Source organism: Tetrao urogallus, assembly GCF_951394365.1.
Source record: "Tetrao urogallus genome assembly, chromosome: 1".
Lineage (NCBI taxonomy): Eukaryota > Metazoa > Chordata > Aves > Galliformes > Phasianidae > Tetrao > Tetrao urogallus.
Genome location: NC_136813.1, coordinates 182,149,382 through 182,175,924, shown reverse-complemented (window position 1 = coordinate 182,175,924; position 26,543 = coordinate 182,149,382). Strand labels below are relative to the sequence as shown.

At 41.2% G+C, this 26,543-nt stretch overlaps 1 protein-coding gene and 1 pseudogene across 4 annotated transcripts in view; both read left to right on the top strand.

Annotated features, from left to right (window-relative positions):
• MAGI2 (membrane associated guanylate kinase, WW and PDZ domain containing 2) overlaps positions 1-26,543 on the top strand; it is a gene marked incomplete at both ends in the record, with an annotated part of 716,521 nt that overhangs the window by 390,261 nt on the left and 299,717 nt on the right. The window lies entirely within an intron of this gene.
• On the top strand, positions 15,763-18,414 carry LOC306953444 (ubiquitin carboxyl-terminal hydrolase 48 pseudogene; annotated as a pseudogene). The gene is made up of 2 exons: positions 15,763-15,789; positions 16,162-18,414. The product of its transcript is annotated as a ubiquitin carboxyl-terminal hydrolase 48 pseudogene (transcript).

Sequence of the window (26,543 nt, the reverse complement as noted above, 5' to 3'; positions counted from 1 at the left end):
GGCTTATGCGTCACGCCAAGTTCACTAATGCATTACAGCCTGTGTTGTCCTGCTGTTGAAGGAAATGTTTCCTTAAAAAAATCAGGCAGTCCACTGGAATCTTTCAGAAATATTCCGCTGCATCAAATGGCAGCATTTTCTAAATTAGATTGGAGACTTAAGTCATCAACAAAGTAACTATTACCTCCTGCCTTTTCCCTCCTCCTCATCATGTTGGACGAATCCCTGCTGAAGGATGTCCTTCCAGTTCTGGTGCAAAACCTGCTCATCAAGAGGCGTAAATTCTTGTTTTATTTCTGCCACAGGCTTCAGACTATTTCTGGCTACTCAGATAATGAATAACACTGGGCAACTCGTTTCATCTGTCTCTGTCTTTATATAGCAATCTGTGAATACTTCTAAACCCATCTTGGAGATTTCCGAATGAGGTATATGTACACTGTGGGCATAATTTGCAATGAATGTTATGGATACTCTTATATCCAGAAATAATCATATATAGCAGTGTAATAATATATTTGCCCGTAGTAGAGATGCTCCTGCATCTACATCATACTCAGCACATCCAGGATTATGGTTAGCTGATCCAAATTTACATCTGAAAGGATTGAGTCTGTCTCTGTTTTCCATCTACTTATAAATAAATTGTTTATTTTAAAGTTATTGTTGATACTGATCAAGTCTAAATGGGAATTAAAAATCAACTGTTAAAAATAGAGGGAAAACTAACTTAAATCTTTTCCTAAATAAATGTTCCTTTCAAGTGCAAGATTTAATTAAACCAGATGATAAATTAGAGTTATGATCAAGTTATTATAACCAAGTGATTGGCAGAGATAAGGGATAGTGTTATTAATACCAGCTACAGTCTGCAAGTCTGTAAAGGTTTTTGCAAACTTATCCTATTTATATTACATTATCTATGCAATTTTCCCCGTAAGTGGGTAGTAATAAGTAAGTCGCAGAAACACAAGTGTACATTCATATATTTCGTCTTTTTAAATTATTAGTAGCAAACAAATGTTCTGTCTAAGGATATATTCTGTCAAATTTATCTTTACTCCTTGAAGAGAGTATTTATAATAACTCTCAGCTACAGCATTGATTAATACAGTAAAGGAAAACTGAGTCTATTTTGCAAATTACTTTATGATTTTGAACACCTCTATTTCTTATTTTAGGAAGAGTTCACTGCTGGTGTTTATGATTTCTAGACATAGCTCTAACTGTGTAAATGGTTGCAGGATATATAAAAATATACACAAATGTGGAGCAGATAGCTTTTGTAATACTCTTCTATTAAATGAACCTATGGATTTATATGAACCCTTGAAATAACATGGAAAAGTGTTTATTCTACAGATTTCAAATAAAGCATCCATAACATAAGCAGTGTAATGAAATGCAGTAACGGAAATAACTTCTTTAAAATAATATAGAGTGTAAAACTGATTTCAGTATTATTATTTTTCTAATCATTAGTGTTTGGATTCATTTTAAAATAAATTTAAAAAATAAGTTTTGATTCCTGATGGTTTCTAACTTTCCACTGTCTCTTTTTCGAGTTGCTTCCAAAAATACAAAATTTAATAATAGAAATGTCCCACTAGCTGCATTAGAAAGAGACTCAATTATCACGTACAAAATTTGAATTGCTGTTAAGTGGTTTTGGACAGAAGGTAAATTGTGTCTTAAATTAAAGAGAAAATGCATGCATAAACAGGGCACATTTGCATTGCTGAGCTCTCGATGTCAAGAAAGCATTAGAAGTTGTGTATTAGAAAATTAGTTATTCAACTAATAGTTATTCAACTGAGTATTGCAAACTATGTCTTTATCCTGAACTGTGGAAGTTGTATTAACTTGATAATTGGCTTCAGTATAAACAAAAGGGTGAAAAAATAGAGGAAAAAGAGACAAAAAGGACTAGGTTTAAAAAAACAGATGTCAACATGTAGGAACCAGCAAGCAAGGTAATAGATCTAGCTGTGTTCACTGGAGAAACATAAAAATTATCTACTAAGGTATAAAAAAGACCATAAAGAGGAAATTAACCAATTATTCTCCTTAATTAATAAACACATAACTAGGAGTTACGGGCCTAGTCTTCCTTAGACAAACTGAGATTAAGAAGTAGGAATAAACTCTAGAGAGTACAATTAAGCAATTATGTATTCTGTCAATAGAAAATATAGAATTACTGTTGCAGAAGTTATTTAGGGCTTGTAATACATGTGTAAAAGAAACTTAATAGGGATTGGATATAGGCAGCTTTGAAAATTATGAGTATAGGAATACATGTCCACCCATAGATAACAGCCATAAAATAGCCTCGTTAAACAGTCTCATAAACCCTAGCAGTATCAAGAAGAAGGGTCACAAAGTCTGTAGCCATGGTACTTGGCACTAATCAACTCATCAACAAATGACAGAGAGAAGTGCTTGGGGAAAACGTTTTCCAAACATTTTGAGACTACAAGACCACAGAAAGCACAGCGGGTCAGCAAAGTGGCTAGGACAGGAGATGCTCATGGGAGACAGTGGAAAATTCCCTCCAGGCCTTCCCTAGAGGTCTTCTGCCTTTCCTTAATGGGCAGATCTGGTTCTGGCCTTTCCCCATTCTGTGGTGATTTATAGATGGAGTGTTCTGACAAGAAGATCGCTGGACCTCCTTGAAAAGAAAACCTAAAGATGCAAATGCATCTGCTTGGGAAGAAGAAGCAAGTTTGAATGTTCTAGGTGTCTTATCTCCCTTTGTGGTCTATAAACACAATGTATAATCAGAGTAAACTAATTTTATCAGGTATTTGCAACCATCCACTTCCATCTGTGAAAATCAGGGCTGTCCTGAATCACAATGAAAAGCAAATAATTTGAAAAACCTGGGGCAGAACCCACAAGGAGGATTTACTGCAGTTGTTTGAAATATGCATTGTAATTTATATTTTAAGAAAAACAGGATTCATTAACTAAATAATCTTTATTGGTTTCAGTACACTTGATTTACATTAGGAGTTTTATTAATGCATTTAAACATTATCATTTAGAAGCTGTCATAGCTTTTGCATTCTGTTTACAAGGCAATAGGTGTGCATAAGTAGTGCAAATTCTTGCATGCCAGACTGTGTTTTGTTTCCTACCTCTCCAGGAAATAAAAAACTAATGCCTTGTATACTGGAAAAGTCCAATATTTGAAAGCATGAGGCAGTACTTCCATACATCTAGATAAATTTTGGTGTCTGGTGGAGTTGGGAATATTCACTTCTTAGCATGCGAAATTTTGTAAATTTCTTAGAGTCAGTAGTAAATAAATCAAAATAGCAGCAGGAGACAAAGGAAAAAAGAGCTATCTGAGCTGCTGCAAGTCCTTAAACTTACATTAAGATGGCCAAAATAACTGATAACTGCCTAGAAATCTGAACTTGTGTGAGTGATATTTTTTACCACACCAAGCGTGTGTCAAAGCAGGAGAGACAGTGACAGAAATGATGCAGCTGAATATGTGCCTACTCAGTTTTGATGCTGCAAATGTTCTGAGCATTTCTCTTAGAACTGTCTTAGCCTTTACTAAGTGTAGTCTGTCAATGTCTTGTAATTATTCATCCTGTGAAGACTGTGTGTGAAGTGTTTGTGCATGACTGTAATTACAGAGAGGGTGCTTCTAAATGATTGTGCACTTTTAGTAAAAGATCCGTGATCACGTAGGTATAAAACAAAACACTGTGCTTGTTAATCTTTTTTGAATGCTATTTCCTCAGATGCTTCACAAATTAGAAGAATAAAAACCATAAGAATAAGATAAAGAAAAGAATGTAAAGGGTTCTGAATACAAATTGTCTAAGAAGTGGTGAAGTGTATTTTCAGTTGTGATTTTAAACAAGATAAAGGGTTTATGAAGCAGAGTCATAAAAGGAGGCTAATTCAGACAACATGATCTGCAGGGACTTACTTCCAGCAGTATTTAGAGAGGAATTTTGTATTTACTTTTTCTTTATTGACGTTTGTGTAAGTATATTTAAACATATAACCTGACTAGAGGCATTTATAATAGTCTATGGATGCCTGCAGACTTCTCTCTATTTATTATTATTTTATGCAAACAGGCTGAAATTTTATGGAAACAGTCAGGCTTTTCCCAAAGTTTTACCTTTGGAGCAGTGTCCTATGTAGAAAGCATTCAGTGATCTGGGTGATGATAGAGAATGCAAACCCTGTAAATACACGCATGCAGTCATGCTGTTGTCTTTTTTACTATGTCTACCTCATCTACCATCTGTAGCTTGAAATGGCTCTGATTTTGGACTCGTCACATTATGAGCAGAAGTAGAGAACGTCGGTCCTTTAAATTTCTCATTTCCAGGGGCTGGAGAAGGTAGAAGCACATAGATATGTGGTGCTTCAGAAGGGGGACAAAGAAAAGAGATGGAACAGTACTGCCTTAAAAATGCAACCTTGTCAGCACCTGTCTGTATATCTATATGCTCTGAAGGAGAGAAGAAGTTTTCTTCTTTATATCATGGTTAAAAGCCCCATCCTTAAGAATATGGGGGATCATATAGGATCATGCCTATGTGATGTCTACAACCTTTACCAAAAGACATATTTAAAGCTTCTCTGTAGACATGGGATCTGCAATTAGTCCTTTTCCTGAGTAGGTGGCATTATTTTCAGAAATTATTTACAGAGCAAAGTCTTTTAAAGACTTTTAAACCATGGTGCAGTTGTTATTATGGAAATGTGATGTGACAAATCACACAACTGGAACACTAGAATCAAGGGCTACTTTTTTTAGAAGGGATAAACAGAGGTCGTATAGGGGAGTTGTCCTCTGTGTTTAGAAGCGGATGAATTTCAAGGAACAGCCTCTGAGGAACAGCTACGTTCAGGTTGAGACCTTATGGGTTAAAATCAGGGACCAGATCAAATCTGGTGATTGAGGTCCACTACAGGCTGCCCAGTCAAGGAGAGCCTGTTGACGGGGCCTACCTGCTTCAATTGCAAGAGGTGTCACACAAGCAGGCTTTCATCCTGGTGGGGGATTTCAACCACCAGGATGTCTGCTGGGAAAGCAATACACGGGGATGCGAAAATCCAGGAGAGTCCTGAAGTATCTTGAGAATAAGTTCTGGTCCAGATGTTAGACAAAGGAGAAGTATTACTGCATCTGCTGCTCACCAATGCAGCAGAATGCATTCTTTAAACTAAATCGAACTCTGTGTTACAGACATATTTTTGTAATTACTGTATTTATTATATATTCATATGTATGCATGTTCTTCTGTATATTATTGCTTCAGCAACATGTAGAGTGCTAAAATAGCTATTTCACCAGTCCACGTGTGGTTTAGCCAGACAATAATGAATGAAAAATCCTGTACAGATCTTTGGAAAGGGTGATAAAAGTTGCATTACTCTTCTAGGCTTTCACTTTATATTATCCATGGTGAATTAATAAGCAACTGCAGAGTCAGCAGACAATGCTGAGATATAGATGCATTGCCCAAGTGTTGAGGTTTACTAAAAATGGCATGGTGCTTTCTTCTGGTTGTTCTGCAAAGGTCTGCCTTGACATTTCTACCCTCTTTACCCTCTTGGCACATTATTTAGGGAATTGTTAGAATCTCTTGTGGACCTTGCATTTATCTTCAATATGCATCTTTTTCTCTGCTGTCAAATCTCACAGTTAACTATATCTTGAGCTCATTTTCTCTCTGTACAGATATTCTTGGTGAAAATAATCTGAAGCACAGTGTACAGGGCACTGTCACCCCGATTTATTTCCAGTCATGCACAGAACGAACACCGTAACTATAAGCACTTAAAAGGCGCATTCATTAAATGTTGGGTACAGGCTGGGCATCATAGTATATATAATCATATGTAAAATGCTTCTGGGGTTGACTGCCATTTAAAATGATCTTGATCATAATGAAACCCCAACTTCTGTACTTCTGTACTCAATCTCACACATTATTTCTCTAACGCTTCAGGATGACATGCAGACATCAAGAATGGACTTCACTTTTCTGTTATTAATTTTTTAGCCTGAATCATTTTTCCATCCTTTCTAGCATTTTCATTCTCATAAGTGCTGAATTAATAACTTTGCTACTTGTACCAACATTGTTTAGAGATTAATAAATGTAGCACAGCAAGGCACAGGACGTCATGGCATGACACAGTGCAGTCTTTCATAGGAGTTTTCACGTGGAACATTTGCTGTATTTTTAAAAGCCTAACTCTGTTGTGTGCCTGGAGAGTATGGTGTTAATCTGCCAAGATCCCAAGCAGCAAAACAAAAAGTATCTGAAGTTATGACAGATCTGTAGATCACCTGTATTAATCAGTGACTGTTACAGACTACTGGCATGGAAGAATTCATTTTCATAATAAAACCTTTTTGATGCACAATTCAGAATTCCTAAGAATTTTATATCAGGCTTTTTGTCTTGTTCTTGGACACCACTGAAATTTTCAGTGTTTTTCCTAGAGTGTATATCCCCTGGATCGTCCTGGGGCTGAATGGAAATAGGGACTGAATTACACTGCTAGAATGGCTCTGAACCAGGTTTGGTAAACAACAAAATAGGTCTCGTAACAGAAAACACCATCTGAGTCATTACATTTGTAACTGGTTTGCAAATGCACCTTAGGAGGATGTCACCCACAGCTCAGCAGCTCAGATTTATGACTGAAAGAGACATGCTGAACCTATACTAAACATACATGTGAGAGCTCATTCTAGTAACTGCTGAATGGACATAGAACAACATGGAGGGACAGAACAAGAAATCAGTAAGAATAGATTGAATTTTCTCCTTATGTCAAGAGTTTGTCCTCTCAATAGCACATGCAAACAGAAAACACGAGGCAGATTTTTCTTGCTGCAACATCAACTTTGTTGCTCTAGTACAGTTGAGAAAGCATTGCTTTCAAAGTTTTCAGAACAGATCTATCCACCTTTATTAAAAGAAATCTGCAAGAAAACAGAAAGATGGCAATTTCATAGCAGTTGTGGTGTGTATGCATACCCCCTGCTTTCATTTCAGGCCAAATATTGAATGTCAAACTTCATTATATGTTGACTTTTTTATGGCCACAGAATCACAGAATCACAGAATGGCCCAGGTTGGAAGAGACCTCAAGGATCATCAATCTCCAGTCCTCCTGCCACAGACAGGGCCACCAACCTCTCCATTTAATACTAGACCAGGCTGCCCAGGGCCCCATCTAATCTGGCCTTGAACACCTCCAGGGATGGGGCATCCACAGCCTCTCTGGGCAGCCTGTTCCAGCACCTCACCACTCTCTGTAAAGAACTTCCCCCTGACATCCAACCTAAATCTTCCCTCCCTCAACTTAAAACCATTTCCCCTTGTCCTGCAGTTATCTGCCCTTTCAAAGAGTTGATTTTCCTCCTGCTTACAGTCTCCCTCTAGGTACTGAAAGGTTGCAATGAGGTCACCCTGCAGCCTTCTTTTCTCCAGGCTGAACAAGCCCAGCTCCCTCAGCTTGTCTTTGTAGAGGAGGTGATCCAGCCCCATTTTTGTGGCTCTCCACTGGACCCTCTCCAACAGCTCATCCCCCTGTACTCAGCACTGGTGAGGCCGCACCTCGAGTATTGTGTTCAGTTTTGGGCCCCTCACTACAAGAAAGACATTGAGGCCCTGGAGCGTGTCCAGAGAAGGGCAACGAAACTGGTGAGGGGTCTGGAGCACAAGTCTTACGAGGAGCGGCTGAGGGAGCTGGGATTGTTCAGTCTGGAGAAGAGGAGGCTCAGGGGAGACCTCATTGTACTGTACAACTTCCTGAAGGGAGGTTGTGGTGCAAAAGGGTCTGGCCTCTTCTCCCAGGCAAATAGTAGGACCTGAGGAAACGGCCAGAAGTTATACCAGAGGAGGTTTAGGTTGGATATTAGGAGAAACTTTTTCTCTCAAAGGGTGGTCAGGCACTGGAATGACCTGCCTAGGGAGGTGGTGGAGTCACCGTCCCTGGCAGTGTTCAAGAGGCGCCTGGATGAGGAGCTACGAGAGATGGTTTAGTAGCTTGTGGCACTGATAGGAATGGGAGGGTGGTTGGACTGGATGAACTTGCAGGTCGTTTCCAACCTTGTGATTCTGTGATTCTGTGATTCTGTGATTCTGTGAAGCTCTCTGTCTTTGTGCTGGGGGCTCCAGACCTGGACACCGCACTCCAAATGGGGCCTCAAAAGGGCAGAATAGAGAGGGCCAATCACCTTCCTATCCCTGCTGGCCACCCCTCTTCTGATGGAGCCCAGGATAACATCTGCTTTGCCATTTGCACACTGCTGGCTCATGTTAAGCTTTTCATCCATCAGGACCCCCAGGTCCTTCTCCACAGGGCTGCTCTCAAGGACCGCTCCTTCTAGTCTGTATAAATGCCTGGGATTCCTCCGGCCCAAGTGCAAAAACTCCGCGCTTTGCTCTGTTGAACCTCATTAGGTTCACCTGGGCCCACCTTTCAAGCCTGTTGAGGTTCTTCTGAATGGCATCCCTTCCTTCCACCATGTCAGCCACACCACTCAGCTTGGTGTCATCAGCAAACTTGCTGAGGGTGCACTCGATTCCATCATCGCTGTCATTGATAAAGATGTTAAAGAGCACCGGTCCCAAGACAGACCCCTGGGGGACACCGCTCTCCTCGATTACTCGATTACTGTCCTCTCCCTGGGCACAGAACCGTTAATCACCACCCTCTGTCTGCGGCCTTCCAACCAATTTCTTATCCATTGAATGTCCACCCATCAAATCCACATCCCTCCAATTTGGAGATAAGGATGTGGTGGGGGACCATGTCAAAGGCCTTGCTCAAGTCCAGGTGAATGACATCAGTCGCCGTTTCCTTGTCCACCGACGCCATCACCCCATCATAGAAGGCCACCAGATTGGTTACGCATGGCCATTTTTATGAACTCTTAACTGAAGGCATTTGTGCCAATTCAATAGTTTAGAATTGTTGTAAAGTACTTTAAAATAACAAAATAACAGAATCTGATACATTACCTGAAATGAAGTTTGAATGTTAATTGTTCTATTAAAAAAATAAAGTGGCACTATAATAACAAGGTGGTTTTCATTTTTATCACTTTTGATACTCTGCTAACCAGTCTGAAGTCTGTAATATATCTGATGACATGACATAAAATGTTGTAATAGTACATTTTATAGCATGAAGGTGAAATGATTTCCCTTCATGCTGTGAGCCGGATATAGAAAACCATATTGCAAATGGTGTAGAAAATCTATACAACGAGCAGTTGTTTTGATTTTAGAAGGAATGGATGCCAGAGAAAAGCTACTATTGGTAAGAAAAAGGTAGATACATCAAGGAAGGGCACTGTGTTATTCAGTTGAATTTCTAAAGACATTATAAGAAATTTTTGTACTTCAGGTATAAAGTAATATTTTCCCAATTACCTTCCACAGCTAGAAAAGCTTCTTTTACTTATTTTTGATGAGTGCTGGAGTGTAGATGTTTTAGTAGCAAATTCAATGTAGCAACTTAATTCTGACATTAAATACTGTATTGCTGAGAACACAGATACATCAGTTGTCCATATTTTATATGAACTACTGTGTGCATTGGGACTTTGGTTGTTAACTTTATCCCATTTTATATTTTGTCCTTTTTTTGTATTGTTTTGCTTGAAGTTTTATTGTGTGCAGTTTGTATTATTTCTCATCTATTTTCTCTATTTTCACTTTTTCTGCTAAACTGAAAAACATGACAAATAGGGTCTATATGTGAGATAATTAGGAATCTTCATTATTTTGAAACTTGACCAAACTATTTTATCTTTTTTTTTTTTTTTTTCCCCTGTTGTTTGTTGTGTTCGTGCAATAAAACAATGTAAAGCTAAATCATTCTAGAGCACTTTGGAGGATGCAGCTGAAAACTGTTCTAAGTGAAAAGAAAACAAGGGTGAAATGACAAATTTTTTTCTAAGTAGGACCTAATATCCAAGCAGGAGAGAAATACTGGTATTTCTAGTAGCCAATCTGTAGAAATTGTTCCATAAATAAATATGATATGATAGTAAGTTTTGCAGGACCAGCTAAGTTATATTTAGTTTACCTAAATAAAATATAAAATGTCAGCAAAAATATTGTCTCCTCCAAAAATAAAATAGCTGTTCATAAGCATTTCTTAACCAAAAAGAAAAAGCGAACGCCACCACCACCAAAAAACAAACTTCAGACGATTTGTGTTACTGCACAGTATCACTTCATATAGCAGACAGCATTTTACACCCAAACCACTACTTTTTAAAAATTTGTTCCACTGTCCATAATACTGGATAGTTCATTCAAAACCTCTTCAACAGAAATGCAGCGTTCTCAGTAACAATCTTTGCATACCTTCTTAAGTCCATCATCAGACTGCGCCTGCAGAATCAAAATGTCCATGACAATTAAAAATTAATTTCAAAACTGTGAATTAAAGAAAAATTGAAAAGCCTGTTACCACTGTGAAAACATATGTTTACTTCACATCTGTACCATCATAGCTTTGTGACACACAACCCAAAACAGATGGAGAAATAACATATTCCCCCAAGGGCCATTTAATGAGAATGTGCTGTAGAGCTGTCTGAAGTACATATGAATCCAGTCGTTAGTTTTCTTTGACAGCTTATTATATATGTACAAAAGAAAAAGAAATAATACCACTCCAATGAACCTATTTTTCCTAGCTCTGCATTTCCCATTTGACAAAACTGAAGCATTACAGCAATGTAAGGGAGCTGGCTTTACCGGATAAGATTTTTCACTTCATCTATGTTCTGTTTCTAATTGTAAAGTATATTTTATTATGCATGAGATATATTTAGTGCATATATAATGTATTTTTATGTAGCATGCCCCTTTATGTATCATGCCCCTGCACAGCAAAACCTATCTATATTTCTGCATGCAGACTGTTCCACTGGTAATATCTCTGCTGTTAATAACAATTAGCAGGAATGAGTTCCTGCAGGGCTCCTGCAGGGCTTTGGAAATGTGAAGTGCTAGAGATCTTAGGTTCTTTGTTCAAAAAACATTACTATGGTTACTTTTATGTAACATCTTTCAGTTTTTATTACTGCACTATATTTGTCAGCAGAGGGCAAATAGATGTTTTTTTGTAACATAAATGATCATTCTTTAATGTAGAATACATTTTGTTTCCTATTTTTTACTCCCATTTATTGGCTTATTGTAAACAAATTATAACATATTCCTTGGCTCCATTTTTACACCAGATAACAGTTCTTGAATTTCTTTGTGTTTGCTAACCAGCTGGGAACAGGAGTACACAACAGGTGCAACTCAGGATGGCCTCAAGTGCACATGGTGTGTATGTAGTGAAAACTCTGCTACACTTCTTGGAGTTGTGTTTGACACTCCTAAGTGCCTGACAGGAATTCTTGCTCCTGAAAAGAAAGTTTTTATTCTGGAATCAAAACCATAATACACATAAAGCAAAGACTGGCGCTGATAATGCATTTAAACTTCACTTGCAGAAAGGTAGAAACTTGTCAGGCACTTGTTACTGATTCACAGCAGCCATCTCTTGGCCTGATAAAGTTATTATCATGGGATCATCGAGTAAATTGTCTGGCAGGGACCTTTAGAAATCATTTTGTCCAGAGCTTCACTCACAGCAAGACCAACTTCAAGTTACAATCAAATCCAAAGGTACATGCTGTAGGCGAACTGCTAGGTCACAGCCTGACCTGGTGACTGAGCACCTGGTGAAGAGGTATGGCTGGCCTAGGGAGCAAGGCAGACTATTTGCATTCATGCTCCTCATGTAACCAGATGGGGTGGACTCAGTGTGGAGCCAGCCTGGGCTCAATAAGAGCCAGTCACAGAAGGGAGAGCATTTCTTAGAACTGGGCTGCTTCCTGAGAAGGTGCGCTGTACAGGCAGAGAACCCTTCCACTGGTTGGGTGAGTTCAACATTTCTTCTGTATAGAAGGCTTCTTGGCCTACTTGTGAACTCTTTGCCTGGCATTATCAAGAATATCACAGAATCACAGAATCACAGAATCACCCGGGTTGGAAGGGACCTCAAGGATCATGTAGTTCCAACCCCCCTGCCTAGCAGGGCCACCAAACATACACATTTAGATCAGGTTGCCCAGGACCCCGTCCAACCTGGCCTTGAACACGTCCAAGGACGGGGCATCCACAACCTCCCTGGGCAGCCCGTTCCAGGGCCTAACCACTCTCCTTGTAAAGAACTTCCCCCTCACGTCCAACCTAAATCTTCCCTCCTTCAACTTGGATCCATTTCCCCTAGTCCTGCTATTGTCAGCCCTTTTGAAGAGTTTACTCCCCTCCCGGGTGTAGGTTCCCTTCAGGTATTGATAGGCTGCCATGAGTTCGCCCCGCAGCCTTCTCTTCTCCAGGCTGAACAAGCCCAACTCCCTCAGCCTGTCCTCATAGGGGAGGTGCTCCAGCCCCCTGATCATCTTAGTCGCCCTCCTCTGGACCCTTTCCAAAATCTCCACGTCTTTCTTGTACTGAGGGCTCCACACCTGGACACAGTACTCCAGATGGGGCCTCAGAAGAGCCGAGTAGAGAGGGACAATCACCTCCCTGTCCCTGCTGACCACCCCTCTCCTGATGGAGCCCAGGATCCCATTTGCCTTTTGAGCTGCCAGAGCGCACTGCTGGCTCATGTTAAGTCTCTCGTCCATCAGGACCCCCAGGTCCTTCTCTGCCGAGCTGCTCTCAAGGACCACTCCTCCCAGCCTGTACGGGTGCCTGGGGTTCTTCCGGCCCAAATGCAAAACCTTGCACTTTGCCGTGTTGAACCTCATTAGGTTCACCCGAGCCCAGCTTTCCAGCCTGTCGAGGTCCCTCTGAATGGCATCCCTTCCTTCCACCGTATCAACTGCACCACTCAGCTTGGTGTCGTCAGCAAACTTGCTGAGGGTGCACTCAATTCCCTCATCAGTGTCATTAATAAAGATGTTAAAGAGCACCGGTCCCAAGACAGACCCTTGGGGGACACCACTTGTTACCGGCCTCCACCTGGACATAGAGCCATTGACCACCACCCTCTGTCTGCGGCCTTTCAACCAATTGCTTATCCATCGGGTCGTCCACCCATCAAATCCACTTCCCTCCAATTTGGAGATGAGGATGTGGTGGGGGACCATGTCAAAGGCCTTGCTCAGGTCCAGGTAAATGACATCGGTCGCCTTCCCTTCGTCCACCAATGCCGTCACTCCATCATAGAAGGTCACAAGATTAGTTAGGCATGACATTCCTTTGGTGAAGCCGTGCTGGCTGTCTCGGATCACATGCTCATTCTTTATGTGATCGAGCATGTTGTCCAGGAGGATCTGTTCCATGATCTTCCCAGGCACGGAGGTGAGACTCACCGGCCTGTAGTTCCCCGGGTCCTCCCTGCTCCCCTTCTTGTATATGGGAGTGACGTGACCCTTCCTCCAGTCGTCCGGGACCTCACCTGACAGCCACGACTTCTCAAATATGATGGAGAGCGGCTCGGCAACCACCTCAGCCAGCTCCTTCAGGACCCTGGGATGCACGCCATCCGGCCCCATAGACTTGTATTCATTCAGTCTAAGGAGGCACTGTCGGACTTGCTCTGCCCTTACAGTGGGGAGGGATTTACCTCCTTGGGCCCCACATAGAGGTTTGGGGATGCAGGGCTCAGGGACGTGAAAAAGACTAGAATCCTGGCCACCAGTGAAGACCGAGGTGAAGAACTCATTCAGCACCTCAGCTTTCTCTTCATCTGTTGAAGCCAGTTCTCCTTTTAAATTTACCAAAGTAGGTACACCCGTTTTGGCCTGTCTCTTCTGGCCAATGTACTTGTAGAAGGTTTTCTTATTGTTTTTCACGTCCCTTGCCAAGTTCAGTTCTGCCTGCGCCTTGGCTTCCCTGATCCCACGTCTGCAAGTCCAGACAGCATCCCTGTACTCTTCCCAGGTGACACAGCCTTGTTTCCAGAGCTTGTACACCCCTTTCTTCGCCCTCAGTTCTCTCAGCAGGTCCTTGCTGAGCCATGCCGGTTTCCTACCTCACTTGCCCACTTTCTTATTCAGAGGAATGGAGACCTCTTGTGCTTCCAGGAGGGCATCCTTGAAGAGCAGCCAGCTCTCCTCAACTTCCTTGTCTTTGAGGGCAGCGCGCCAGGGGATCTTGGCCAGCAATCCATTGAGTAGCTTGAAGTCTGCTCTTCTAAAGTTCAGTGTCCTGATCCTGCTCTTTGCCAGGCCCACATCGCTTGAGATCACAAACTCAACCAGGGCGTGGTCGCTGGAGCCCAGGCAGCCACCAACCTTGACGCCTTTGATGATCTCCTCAGCGTTGGTGAGCAGCAGGTCCAGCAACGCTTCACCTCTGGTCGGTCTGTCCAATACCTGAACCAGAAAGCTATCATCAATGGATTCCAAGAGCCTTCTGGAGCTCTTGCAGCTTGCCGTGTGGTTTTCCCAGAAGATGTCCGGATGGTTGAAGTCCCCCACCAGGACAAGAGCCCGTGAGCCAGACATCTCACGCATCTGGAGCAAGAAAGCCTCGTCAACAACCTCCTCTTGATCAGGTGGTCTGTAGTATACCCCTAACACCAGCTGACCTATATTAGTCCCATCTCTAATCCTAACCCACAGGCTCTCAACCTGTTCCTGACTGTTTCTTGTAGGGAGCTCCTCACAGTTTATCCAATCTCTGACATAGAGAGCAACTCCCCCACCCCTCCTACTACGCCTATCTCTCCTGAAGAGTCTATAGCCGTCGATGGCAGTATCCCAATTGTGGGAGTCATCCCACCATGTTTCTGTGATAGCAACAAGGTCATAACTTTCTGAGTGCATCACAGTTTCCAGTTCCTCCTGCTTGTTACTCAGGCTGCGTGCATTGGTATAAAGGCACTTCAGCCGGGCTATCCGTCTCGCCACCTTTATAAGGGATCTAGGATCCCCTAGAACAGCAGCATCCCCAGCATCCCCCTGCCCTACTCCTTCCCTATGCACTCTGCCGTCATTGCCCATGGAGTTTGGTACAAGCCCTCGAATGACCCATTCAACCCCAGTAGTCCTTATTTTGTCCCCTTCCCCCTTCATTCCTAGTTTAAAGACCTATCAATGAGTCCCGCTAATACTTCAGCTAAGATCCTCTTACCCCTCAGGGACAGGCTGCATGCATCAGCAGCCATCATGCCAGGTGCAGTGTAAATTGCCCCATGGTCAAAAAAGCCAAAATTCTTGCGTCTGCACCAGCCCTTAAGCCATCTATTTAAGAGTTGGGTATTTTGGATCCTCCCTGTATACGGGCATAGAAGAAAAGACCACCTGCACCCCAGCACCTTCAAGTATTCACCCCATTCCCCTGAAGTCTTTCTTGATAGACCTCAGGCTTTCCTTATCAACTTCCTCGCTGCCAGCCTGAATTATTAAAAGTGGGTAATAATCTGAAGGCCAAATCAACCCAGGAATTTTCTTTGAAATGTCCCTGACCCGTGCCCCAGGAATGCAGCACACCTCTCTGCGGGTAGGGTCGGGCCGGCATATAGGACCTTCTGTTCCTTGCAGAAGGGAGTCGCCTATGACAATCACCCTTCTGTCCTTACGGGTAGAAGCAGTCTTGAGGCTTGGGGGCGACCGCTTCGCCTGAGGCAACCTCACGGGTGAACCTGGCTCCGCATTCTCACTTGTCCCCCCCTCAAATTCCAGGGCCTCAAACCTGTTATGCAGAGGCACCTGGGGAGCCGGGGATGGTCGGGATGGGGGATGCCCCCTCCGCCGAGCAGGTACCTGTTTCCACTCCTCCTCCCTTCTCAAATTGCTGTTAGGGGGAAGAGAGGACAGGGGGCTCGCTGAAACGCTGTCAGCTGGCTGGTTCCCCTTTACCAGGTGTTTGTAAGGTGGCAGGGGCTGACGTGCTCCGTGAGGAGCCTCATCTGTGTGCCGAGAACCTGAGGTTGAGAGGGACTGACACCACCAGTCAATCTCCCTCTCACACTCTTTTATAGTCCTCAGCCTCTCCACTTCCTCCTTCAGGCTAATCACAAGGCTGAGCAAGTCATTCAGTTGCTCACACCTTATACAAGTGCTGCCTCCTTCATGTGGCATTGCAAAGGCCAGGCTGTGGCACTCTACACAGCCAGTGACCTGCACACCAGTGTGGCAGGGAATCCGAACTCGTGTCTAAGTTTTATGAGCTGGAGTTAAACATCCAAGGGCACAAGCAGCTGACAGACTGCATAACAGAGTTTCTGAAGGAAGAAAAATTAGAAGGAGACGATCGTTATTTTTGTGAAACTTGTCAGAGTAAGCAGAATGCCAGAAGGAAGATCAGGCTGCTAAAACTTCCATGCACACTCAACCTGCAGCTGATGCGTTTCATGTTTGACAGACAAACTGGCCATAAGAAAAAGCTGAACACCTACATTAGCTTCTCTGAGCTGCTCGACATGGAGCCTTTTATGGAAGAAAAAAGTGGTGCTTATGTATATGAACTGAGTGCTGTTCTCATACACCGAGGTGTGAGTGCATACTCAGGGAACTACATCGCCCATGTGAAGGACCCACAGACAGGAGAGTGGTACAAATTCAACGACGAAGACGTCGAGAAGATGGAGGGCAAGAAACTGCAGCTGGGGATTGAGGAAGATCTAGCAGAGCCTTCAAAATCTCAGACCCGTAAACCTAAATGTGGGAAAGGGACGCACTGCTCACGCAACGCTTACATGCTGGTGTACAGGCTGCAGACCCGGAAGAAGTCACTGACGGTGGAAGTGCCAGATTTCCTGCAGGAGCTGGTGGAACGTGACAACTGCAAGTTTGAGGAGTGGTGCAACGAAATGGCCGAGATGCGCAAACAGAGCGTGGCCAGGGCCAAAATCAAGCAAGAAGAGGTGAAGGAGCTCTACCAAAGGTTACCTGCTGAAGCTGGTTCCCCGTACGACTTCATCTCTCTGGAATGGCTGCAGAAGTGGCTGGATGAGTCCACCCCTCCCAAACCCATAGACAACACAGCCTGCCTGTGCTCGCACGGGAAGCTGCATCCTGACAAGATATGCATCATGAAGAGGATATCTGAGTATGTGGCTGACTTCTTCTATAGGAGATACGGCGGGGGACCCAGGCTGAACGTCCAAGCACTTTGCAAGGACTGTGTGGTAGAAAGGTGTCGAATCCTGCGTCTGAAAAACCAGCTAAATGAAGACTACAAAACTGTCACCAACTTGCTGAAGATAACAGTCAAGGGGAGCAATGGGTTTTGGGTTGGAAAGGCGTCCTTGCGGAGCTGGCGTCACTTGGCTCTGGAGCAATTAAATGAGCAAGACGAAGACGCAGAGCACAGCAGTGGAAAGCTGAGTGGAAATGCACCAAACAAAGATGAAGCAAATGAGGTGAAGAGAGAGGAGGAAGAAGAGTTAAATTTTAATGAAGACATTGTTTGCCCACATGGTGACCTGTGCATATCCGAGAACGAGAGGAGGATGGTGTCGAAGGAAGCCTGTAAGAAGTTCAAGCAATATTTCCCAAAGGCCCCTGAGTTCCCAAATAACAAAGAGTGCTGTTCCCAATGCAAGATTTTGGAGTGTGAAGGAGAAGAAAATAAAGCACTGCACAAGAAGATGGCCAGTGAGCAGAAGACGTCCCTCCAGAACTTGTTCCACGACAAATGCCGGCCTTGCCTGGGCAGCTGGCCGCAGGAGACAGATGAGCTGTATATTGTTTCACAGTTCTTCGTAGAAAAGTGGAGGAAATTTGTCAGGAGGCCGACGCAGTGCAGCCCCGTTTCCTCCCTGGAGAACAGTGCTCTGCTCTGCCCCCACGGGGGCCTCATGTTCACCTATGCTTCCATGACAAAAGAAGACTCCAAGCTTATAGCTCTAATATGGCCCAGCGAGTGGGAGAGGATTCAAAAGCTCTTTGTGGTGGATCATGTCATCAAAATCACCCGCACACAAGTAGCCGGGGAGCCCGAGAGCGCGCTGTACAGCTCCGAGCCCCAACTGTGTCCAGAGTGCAGAGAAGGGCTGTTGTGCCAGCAGCGGCGGGACTTACGCGAGTACACCCAAGCGACCATCTACATCCGTAAAGTGGTGGATAATAAAAAGGTAATGAAGGATGCTGCTCCGGAGCTGAACGTGAGCAGCTCAGAAGCTGAAGAGGAAAGGGAGGAAAACAAGCCAGAGGGGGAGCAAGACCCAGATTTTAACCAGAGCAACGGTGGTGCGAAGCGCCAGAAGCTTTCACGCCAGAGCTACGTCTCCTACCAAAAGCAGGGCATCCGGCAGAGCACCCGGCACCGGAAGGTCAGGGGGGAGAAAGCACTGCTCGTTTCTGCTAACCAAACATTGAAAGACCTGTTCATGTCACTGCTTTGCAATATGTCAGAAGCAATTTTGCTTCTTTGTGAGTAGAGCATGTATTTCTCATGCCTTCACTGAAATGAGTATCTACAGGGATACACAGTTCCTCTAGACAACCTGTTTCAATGCTTGATTGCTTGTAATGTGGGCTTTTTCCTCTTAATAACCTTGGTATTAGTGTTTTCTGCTGTTTCAATCCTTGTATTTGGCATAACTAAGGGAAAGCTTAGGCTAAGGAAAGAATTTCCACATCACTGGTGAGAAAAAGTACCTTGATAAATATTGTTTCGGTTGAAGGGAATACACCTATGACTGAAGTGAAGAGAAACACTGGAGAATGCAATACCAGTGTTATCAGTGACTTATGTAAAATATTTGGTATTGGCAGCCAACCTGTGAACAAGGGCAGAAGGGTTTTAATTGCTCAATCCCGGCAAAATAGGATTCATAATTCTATGAATTCTATGATTTGAAATGGCTGAACTATAGGTATGCAAGGTAAAGATGATACATCTTCCACCAATTAGAGTTTATGATTGAATGGCTATACCCTACTCTTCTTGTGGTTGAAAGCTGCTACTTCTGTGTCCACTTACCTGACACTACAGACGGCCCAGTTTGAGGAAGACTAACGGTGCACCTCACAAAGAGGAGAATGCTAAGACTTCCATAGATTAATCCATATGTTGTTCTGAAAGTAATGCTTTGTATTTCTATAGAAACTACAACAGATATAAGGAGCACAATAACACTATTTGATGGAGCAAATTCTCAGCTGCAAAAGCACTATTTTCTCAACAAAGTCACAACCACTACCTATGCATTTTTACCAGTAATGAACAAGAGCCTGCATTCAATGCTCATAAAAATCTGCATCAGTGGAGGTGACCCACTGTTGCCACTGCTGTAATACACCACTCACATTTTTACCGTGCTCATATCCACTGGTTGGTCTCCATAAATGTTCAGCAGGTGTCCATGAATGTCAGTAGGTATATTTTCTGCGTAGAAGAATTCAGTGCCATATATTTACTTAATACACACTTGCATATCAGTTGTCACACTGTCAAGCTTCCCCTCTGCTGCCATCTATCATACAGCTGCAAAATTTAATGGAAGATCGGTGGGAAGGTTCAACATCTACTGCCACACTACCAACAATCACCTCTGACCACAGAATGACCAAGGTTGGAAATGACCTACAAGATCTAGTCCAACTGTCTGCCTGTCACCAGTAGTTCTCACTGAACCATGTCTCTCAACACAATTTCTAAATTTTCCTTGAACATCTCCAGGGTTGCTGACTCCACCACCTCTCTGGGCAACCCATTGCAGCACCTGACCACGCTTTCAGAAAAGTAGGATTTTATAACATCCAATCTGATGTCATGCATCAACATCATAAAATAGGAGGTATTAGTTCTGGAGCAGCCAAAATGTTCCATATGTGACTAAACTACGTGCTGAATTCAGAGAGCTGGCAGTTCTACAACCAGAGGGGATCATTGTGTTCGCCTTGTCTGACCTGTGTTACATAGAAAATTTCTTCATTTCTAGCAATTAAGAACAATTGCTATGGGTGGGGAAAAAAAAAAAAAAAAAAAAAAATTCTAGGTACAGAGAATCTACCATTTGGTAGTAATTCAAATTATTAATGAGCCTGCATAAAGAAACATACACATTATTCTAGACTCAGTGCATAAAGGTTTGGTTTCTAGCTACTCCATAGGTCATTATAATAGATGTTTTATGAGGAATATAATTAGTCATTAAAATCAGGGTTTGTTTTAAAAATGTTTTCAGTTGTCAGTCAGTTTTGTCACAATATGATATTTGATAAATTAAGCTTCTCTACTGTAAGGTCCCAGGATATACAGGCCCTTGATCCACGTGTGATTTCATTCTTACTCATCTTTCTTATTCTATCTCCCCTTTTCCTGCTATCTATTTATACACTACTTGCTATAGCAGAGTTAATATAGTATAAGTTCAGTTACCCCATGTGTTTAGACATGGTCCTATAATAGCACAAAATCTTTAGAGACTGCTATCATTGGAGAAAGCCTGTGTTCATGATTCTCCTGCTTTTCCTTCTGTTTTCTGTTGCCTAGTACACTGATTTCTAGTATACATCAAGCTCTCCTGTACCATGTTGTCATTACCATAATGGAGAAAGGGTGAGAGACATTACACATTTTGTAGTAGTTTGACTAGAATGTTTGAAGAAAAAGCAGCAATAGGAGGATATCTGTGGCATTCTTCAGTTTTTCTGTGGTAGACATTTAAATGTCTAATGGTAGCATTGTGGCTGAAAACTGTCATTAAATAAAACAAGTCTACAGGTTTAGTAACAGGTTAGAGAGGTCAGGGGAAAAAGAACGATGATACATCCATGCTGCCATAAAACCCGGCCTTGTAGTATATGAGGTAATGTTCAGTATTGTCTTCTAGGTTTGTTCTTTATTCTTGTTTCTTCCTGCTAAGGATGCTTTTGAAAGTGTTTAGAAAACGTTATATTTTCTTGTGGCACTTACTGTTAGCTTTTTTTTTCCTCCTGGTAGAAGTGTGTTTCATTTCATTCATCCAAATGTTCTGTTTGCATTGGCTACCATATAAAAAGAGTTCCTTTTGCAGTACCAATGCTGGATCTCCCTAATGTTTTGTCTGTGAAATCTGCCATTTCTGCCAAACACTTCTATTTATTTACAATTTGAGGGACATTTTATGGATCTCATACTGTCCACATATTTTTTTTTTCCAAAACGAAAACAAGAAAAACCTTACAGAAGAATTCATGGAAGCTTAATGTGATGTAGTAGTATTCTGTGATATTAATGAACTATTTCACCCATTGTGAATTCCTTGATTGTACTGGTTTATAGTATAGGTAAGTAAGCAGTAAGACAAATAGCATTATTTAGGTATGATTTTAGACTGAAATTAATACTGAAGTCTAATGAGCTTGATTTCAGTAATGTGAAAAAATTTGAGGCCGTAGGCTTACTTTTAGATTAATATGAATTTATAAAACTACTTAGGTTTAAGCTAGTTACAAATATGATAGCATGCATTTAATTTCTTCCAAAGTATATTCTTTCCTTTAGAGCCTTGTAGACGAAAACCCCACAGCCACATTTTGGAATGCCAGGAACTATAGAAGTGATGCCAGTGGAAGACTTGCCTTGTCTGAGCCAGTTTGACTTTGTCCTTTTTGTCTTGTTGCTAATCAAAAATCCAAGAGGCCATACTTGGCTTTCTTTGCCATAACTTTTTTGAAATAGTGACAGGCTGGGATGCTTGAAGAGCTGAGTATGTATTAATATAAAAATCTGAATGAATCACAGAAATATGTGAAAGGGATACACAGTTCAGATCAGTTCAAATAGGAATATAACACACTCCCTCTAGTGATGAAAAGGTCATTTCTAAATTTTTCCATTGAAATGTGGTGTTAAGACTACAAGGTGACTGACTCAAAATTTTGTTGATTAGTAAAAACAGTGTTTTGCTTTCTGGTGGTTCATGGCATTATTGCGTACATACCTGGAGTAATAACAAGAAGCTGGAATGTTTCTTTAGATTATACTTGGGATCACTGTTGTTAATTCATTTTCTGTGAAGATTGATTCACAGAATTTACCAGTGGTAAATTAATTTTATCTACTCATAAAAATAAATTCAGGAAAAGAATAACTGTGAGTTTTAAAATAAATAGCCCTAATTTGCACTTACAATTCTTGCATCTTTGAATTTTCCTAAAATGTCATCTAAGATTCAGTGTTCCTTAAAAAGGATGATGCACAAGTAATACATATTGCAGAAATTAGATCCAGTGGATCTGTAAGATTATGCTGTAATTTTGATTTTCCTTCATTTATAATTATCTTTATTAGATGTGATTAGTCAACTAGTGTAACTTGTATACACTAAAGACTCTTCTAGTTTAATAAAAATGTTTATTCTCTTTGAAGGCTGCATTCCTTAAATGAACCCAATGTACTGAAAGCTGTTCTCAACAAGCTTTCTTCTTGTGGAGTTCAGCCAACACAAAGTAGTTGTTGCCATTGCTGTATTGTACTTTCAGAAAACCATTTTCCATAGCTAAGTCAAAAAATGTCTTGCCTCATCATTTCTGTTCTTCAAGGTCAACTGATTCAGACTAGTGTTCTTGTTGAGATTTTCAAGACCTAAAAAGATGTTATTAGATAACATTTAGTTCAGTTACTCAGGAGATTTTTTATACTGGAATCCAAACTTCTTATTTGAAGAAAAAAAAACACTAAAAATGTAGAGTGTCCCAGGTTGAAAGGGACCTCAAGGATCATGAATCTCCAACCCCCTGCCACAAGCAGGGCCACCAACCTCCTGACAACAACCTTAATACTAAACCAGGCTGCCCAGGGCCCCATCCATTCTGGCCTTGAACACCTCCAGGGATGGGGCATCCACAGCCTCTCTGGGCAGCCTGTGCCAGCACCTCACCACTCTCTCTGTAAAGAACTTCCAACCTAAATCTGACATCCAACCTAAATCTTCCCTCCAACTTAAAACCATTTCCCCTTGTCCTGCAGTTATCTGCCTTTTCAAAGAGTTGATTCCCTTCCTGTTTGTAGGGGGGACAGGCTCCCTCAGCCTGTCTTCAAGACCTTCATGTTATATTATACCATTTAGAATTTGAAGTCACAGCTTAGTATGAAGTCTAGTTTCATGAATTCTAGACCATGAAGTCTAAGGCTATTTCCATTAAATGGACTGCAAATGGAGCAAAGATGCTCCACCAGCGATAGGCTGCTTTTGTCCATTGGTTGATAATTTTGACTGGAAGATACATTGAGCTCCTTGACTGTCTATAGTACTATGAAGTGAGAGTTGCAATTGAAAAATCTGTCTGTTAACCTGGAATAGCTGGTAGATTACTTGAACCAGTTCATGCAGAATAGTATTCAACAGCTGTCTAAAAAGTCCAGTTATGTGGAAGACCTGAGGCTTTTTAGTAACTGATGTGAGAAGCCATTTCCCTAGGAGTAGATGACTCCTACCCTCTGCTTAGCATGATAGCTCAAGAACTGTTGAATGTAATATTCTTGTGTTGCTACTCTAGTAAAGACTTGGCAGTCTCTTGTCCTTCCAATAATAGGAAGAAATAATAATAACAGCATTATTATTAACTAAGGATAAGAGAGAAATAATAATAACAGCATTATTAACTAAGGATTGCCAAGTCTGCATACAATAGTATGTCCCGACTAAACTGAGTGCACAGCAGTGCACATGTTGAAACAGATTAGTGATAAATGTCACGTGCCATACAAAATGTGAACGAAACTGAGCTGAAATAAATTGCTGGTCTTCCTGTTTTCTATCACAGTACAGTACAGATGATGGCAATAGTCAGTACTGCAGCACTGTAGGTCACCACCTTTCCCTAGAAAGTATTGGCGCTCAAGTGTCCCAAAGGAGACAATTCTTCTCTACGCATTCTTCAGATAGAAGATGAAAACACTTTATTTCATCTTTTCTTCTGATTCTGCTAGATTTTCATCCTTATATTGTGCGCAGTCTTTCTACCACAGTCATGCTACATATCTGTACATTATTTATCTTTGGATTTAAGTGATGTTAGGCACTTCACTTCTGACTTCTCTGAAATAAAATTTTGTTTTTCACTGGTATTAATAAAACTGAAGCCGAAATAAAATATTGTACTAATTTGTCAGTAATGGGCCAGTATACTTTGGTTTTCATAGAGGTGTATCTTTGATGTACGCCGGTTTGCTTTCATTAAGAGCACTGAAATGAGGTTTTCTGCCTTCTTTCTCACTGAAAAGAGGAAATGGTTAGTTGTCATGCAAATAATATGCACACATATGACATCTTCATGACACAGCTCATGATCTGGTAAATAGAGCACTCTGTTGAGGCTCATGACATGGAACTTGATGATTTTAATGTTCTGTCCAACTCAAGCCATTCTGTGATTGTGTGTAGCTCTCATTAAGTTTGTACATCATTATACTCACATCTCAGTGAGTTTCTGTATTTTTGGTGTAAGAGTAAGCTCACTTCCATGGTCAGATACAGCTGATGTTTCTTTGTTCTTTTATACTTTTCATATTCTGGTTGCCAACTTAGCAGACGCCCTGCAGTAACTTAACCGTGTATCAGTGTACAGTACTTGAATTAATCAATGGATATCAAAAAGTGGTACATTTTACCCATGGGCAAACATTCAGTATACAATACTTCATATGGGTTAACTCAAAAAGATTTCGCTGCTAAGGGCATTTCAGTTTATTACATAAGTTCTTATCTCGGTTAGAATTTTCTTTCAGAGTTTAGAGGCTATAAATGTTCTTGTTATTTGTTGTTGGCAATTTGTCTCAATATGCTCTGATTCAGATTCACATTCTGTCTGTAGACAAAAAAAAAAATAAAAAATTAGTGAACAGTCTACTTGTTGTCTGTTTTGTCAGCAGTATGTTTTTCAGATGAGAGTAAGGATGGTTGCTCACCTCCTCCAACTCCAAAGATCATTTGTAACAAGCACAATTGATTGAAGTTGTCATCCCTTAGCCAGTGAACTAGTTACAGCAATGATGTATTTGAACCCAACTCATCCACAGCTAAATTACTCAGAAGTACAAACTGTCCCCTGCTAGTAGCTCCAGCCATATTTTAGGTAAGTGCTTTCCAGAAAAGTGATGTTTGGATACTTGGAGAAGTCTCTTAACAGGCTTATTGATTATCTGCTGGGAGAAAACACTGAGGACCTACAGGGCCTTGGCTGGATTTATCTAGTAAAAGCACCTTAGACTTTGCCTGGTGCAAAACCACTTTAGCTTAGATTCATCTTAGCTAACTTTAAGCACATACAAGACGCATGTAAGTCAGGAGGCTACCAGTCCTAAATGTCATCAGAAGATGATGGACAAGCTAGAAGTGTCAGTCTGGCTTGAAGTCACCTTTCACTGAATATTATGGACTGCTTGGCCCCATAGCACAAACCTCCACTGAATTGCATTAGCAAATTTGTGAAACCATCAGCCTATATTAGCTGTTCCTTTCAAGCTTTAAATTAGGGCAGAGCAGCAAAATAGTACTGTGTTGGTAAATAGTAGCATAAGGAATGTGTTAAAACTGAACTTATTTCTTTTTTTCCCTTCTTAATTGAACAAAAAAAAGTAAGGTATCTTATCCAGTGTAGCTAGGAGAATAGATGGAGAATCTGAAGAGTACATGAAAAAGGAAAGTTTTCCTAATATTGCTGTCAGTAATTTCATGAAAGCATATATAATGTAAGAAACAGAAAAGCTTAAGTAAAAAGCTGTGGGAACAGCTGACAAGGTTGTAAGAATAAGCACTTCTCCCGAATTCTCCGCATATCTGTGCTTCTGAATGTGAATTTTCACTCTCACATGTAACCTCTGTGCACTTTTAAGATATTATCATTGAAAATTAGGTGTGTTTGCTGCTTTTAGGTATTTTTAAGCACGAAAATCAGTGTTTATTCTAGCATCATTTGAATCAATAGTCTCAAATTATAGTCTGATAATCAATAGTCTCAAATAGTCTCATGAAAATGTGTTTTTTCTTTCAAGAGATGATTAGTGTGAGAAAGCAATAACAATACTGTATGTAGTCTTACAGAGCTCGTGAACAAAACTTTGAAGTAGAAGAAATTATAAGATGCTTGAAAGGAATAACAAAATACAAATAATCATATAAGGAATATTCATATTCTCTTAGCTAGAGAGACCTACCCTATTCAGGGTTTTCAGTTTTCTGATATGAATTATTAGGGCTACAAATTCTTAAATAGTGATTACATTTACAAAAATAAAAGTAGCATAATTAGATATGTTTCAATGTACTTTCAGTTTGCTTTGTTATCATCAGTAGCAACAGATGCCAATTCTTGCGGTCTGTTTGGAGCTCAAATAAATTGAATTAAGTCACCTCAACTGAATGTTCTAAGACTGAATGTTACAACTCTTCATATCAGAAAATGAAGCCTTATTGTACAAGAAAGGCAGCAATTTTAGTTAGCAAACTAGAAAAACACCAACAATTTTTCTTTTAGCATAACTGAATGTAAGAAGAATGATAAGGTCAAATTCTTTCGATTGTCTGAAGTCCTTCTCTTTTCACACATAACTGTGATGTGGAAAGTTATGTTTCAC